The 3,186-nt window shown below is 46.3% G+C and overlaps 1 pseudogene; it reads right to left on the bottom strand.

Annotated features, from left to right (window-relative positions):
* Positions 1–1,597: 1,597 nt before the first annotated feature.
* Positions 1,598–2,689, bottom strand: LOC103252985 (annotated as a pseudogene).
* Between the last annotated feature and the right edge of the window lie 497 nt (positions 2,690–3,186).

Raw genomic sequence — 3,186 nt, 5'->3', positions numbered from 1 at the left:
AATACCTTACGATTGAAAGGAAGTGTATTGGCAATATGCTCCTTCACAAACGGTCTCAGACTGCTGTGTCTCTTTAACTATGCACACCATCTTTTTGGTTCAGTATCCTTTTGTGCTGTTTTGCTGCCCTTCTTAATGCTGATGACTTGGGTGCCTCTAAAATTTCACACATCCTTTGTATTGACTTGATGTTACTATGGATAGGCTTAGAAATGGTATGAACAAGCTTGTTAAAACTGTGTGTAAAATAATAGCAAGTGGACTCCATTGGAAAGGCTTTTCCATAATTAGAATACATTAGAAGATAATGTTATGAAAGAAAATGAGATAAAACAAAGCTGGAAATGTACTTGGATTAATGTTTAATTTCTTTGGATAATCAGGGCACGGAAATCTTGGGAAGGGGCATACCCAGGTTTCCTACTTAGCTTCCATTGGCACGTAGTGGGGTCTCCTCACTAAGCCTCCATCGATAGTTCAATTTCTGGAAGCTGTAGGAGTGCTTCATTACCATTCACCCTCTCGCTTCCGCTACACCCCCAAGGAGGTGGGTGACTTTGCTACTGCCTGCTGATTGTGATAGTTCCAACTCTCCATTAGATCTGCTGAAGCATGATACAAGTGGGGAGGGAGAGGAGTACCTTAGTATTGCTGAGTGGGAGTGGAAATCCAGACTCCCCATGTGGTCTTTAATGACACCAAGGGAGTGGAGGAATCTGTTATTACTCTGTGGGGATGAAAGTCTTGGATCCCTACTCTGACTTCCCTGACATCACTCTGGTTGTGGGGAGGGAGCCTAACACCTGTGCATGCCTTATGAGATGGAAATCTAGGCTTATGCTTTGCCTTTGCTGGTTCAAATGGGATCTCTGTGATGTTTGGCTTGAGAAGAACAATTACTGTCTGCATAATTTTGATACATTAGATTGCCCCATTCCAGGTCCCTTGGCTAGAGTCAGCAGGTTTTTCGGGAGTCTTTTGTGTGCATAGTTTGGCTTTTCTAGCGTGTCTACTTTCCCAGTACTCAATCTGGGATACATCAGACCAAAAAAAAAAAAAATCTACTGGAACTTTTCATCTTATTGCTCCTCAGGATCTGAGGTCCATAGCCAGTCTTCCTTCTTCTCTCTACCTTTCAGAGTCTTATGTTTGTTTTGTACATGATACCTGGTGTTGTAGTTGTACTAAGCATGAAGAATAAGGAAATTTGTGTCTACTTCATCTTTCCAAAAGTGGGATTCTCAGATCATTTTTTTAATGGAAACACTTTATTGACAGGTTAGGGCCACCACGGACTGTTTTGCAGAACAGAAATGAAACAGTAAAGATAATGGGGTGCAAAATTGTAGCAGACAGTTGAATACTCTTCACCCTCATCCTTTCCCTCAGCATTATCTGCTCCAACATCCTCATAATAATCCTCAAGGGCTGCCATGTCCTCAGGGGCCTCAGAAAATCCCCCTTCCTCCATCCCCTTGCTCACCTACCCATGAAGAAAGCCATGCTTGGCATCCATCAGGTCACACTTGTGGTCCAGGCGAGCCCAAGCCTCAGCAACAGCTGTGGTGTCTCCCAGCATGCACACAGATCTCTGCACCTAGGCCAGGTCTCCACCGGGTGCCACAGTGGGAGGCTGGTAATTAATGCCAACTTTGAAGCCAGTGGGAACCAACAACCCACAAACTGGGGTGGTATGTTTGGTCTTGATGGGTGGCAATGGCAGTATTGCCATCTTTGGGACCCAAAGTCACCATGATACAGCAGACAGCAAAGCCATGCATTGACTAGGGTGAGGGTCACATTTCACCATCTGGTTGGCTGCCTCAAAGCAAGCGTTGGTGGTCTCTGCTACGGTAAGCTGGTCATGGTAGGTTTTCTCCGTGGAGATGATGGGGGCATATGTGGGCAGAGGGAAGTGAATGCGAAGACAGGGCATGAGGTTGGTCAGCTCAACATGCAGGGCACCATCAAACCTGAGGGAAGCAATGCTGGAGGACATAATCTGGCTAATAAGGCGGTTAAGGTTAGTGTAGGTTGGGTGCTCAATAGTGAGGTTTCTATGACAGATGTCATGGATGGCCTCATTGTCTACCATGAAGGCACAATCAGAGGGATCCAGGATGGTGAGGATGGAGTAGTAGGGCTCAACTACAGCTGTGGAATCCCGGGGGGCTGGATAAATGAAGAACTCCAACCTGGACTTCTTGTCATAATCCTCACAGACGTTCCATCAGCAGGGGGATAACCCAGAACCAATTCTCCCACCAAAGCTGTGGAAAGCCAAGAATCTCTGAAGACCTGTGCACTGGTCAGCCAACTTGCAAATTCGGTCCAAGACGAGGTCAACGACCTCCTTGCGAGTGGTATAGTGCTCTCGGGCATAGTTGTTGGCAGCAACTTCCTTGCCTGTGATGAGCTGCTCAGGGTGGAAGAGCTGGCAGTAGATGCCAGTGCGAACATCATCAATGACCATGGGTTCCAGGTCCGCCAGCGCTGCCCTGGGCACATGCCTGCCAGTGCCCATCTCACTGAAGAAGATGTTGAAGGAGTCATCTCCTCCCCCAGTGGTCTTGTCGCTTGGTAGTTGGCCATCGGGCTGGATGTTGTGTTCCAGGCACTAGAGCTCCCAGTAGGCATTGCCAGTCTGGGAAGCAGCCTGACCAACATGGATGGAGATGCACTCACACATGATGGGGACTTGGAGAGCTTGGAGGAGGCGAAAGGACAGCAGTAGGGATCCCCAAATAACAGACTACCAAGGAGTCTAGGGGAGAAGCAGTGAGAGCTGGAAGTCACAGATAATTTCTGTGTTTAAAAATGTTGGGAAAAAAGAAACTTTATGGGAATAGTTGGAGACAATATCATAGAATACAAAACTATTAAGCACTTACAATTGCAAGACTAAAAACAACTGTATATTGCTTATTGGTTGTTTTCATGAAATTTTCAGCAATAAGCATGACAAATAGGCAGAAACAAGTAAAATCAAGGCAATCCTTCATCCCCTTCATATATAAAGTAGGCTTTTTCTATAGCAGGGCCCCTAGTGCCACTTCATGCACCTCCAATAACCCCTGCTCAAACTTGGTCCCACATCACTGATGATCACACCAAAGCACAGCAGCATCGAGGTGCTTGCAATCCTTAGATGTGTTTTGTCCAGTAGAATGCTTTCAAAAGCCACCT

The sequence above is a fragment of the Carlito syrichta genome, unplaced genomic scaffold (genome assembly GCF_000164805.1).
Source record: "Carlito syrichta isolate Samal-C Ts95f unplaced genomic scaffold, Tarsius_syrichta-2.0.1 Scaffold188333, whole genome shotgun sequence".
NCBI lineage: Eukaryota > Metazoa > Chordata > Mammalia > Primates > Tarsiidae > Carlito > Carlito syrichta.
Note: the sequence above shows the minus strand (reverse complement) of the source record. Positions and strands in the feature narration are given on the sequence as shown.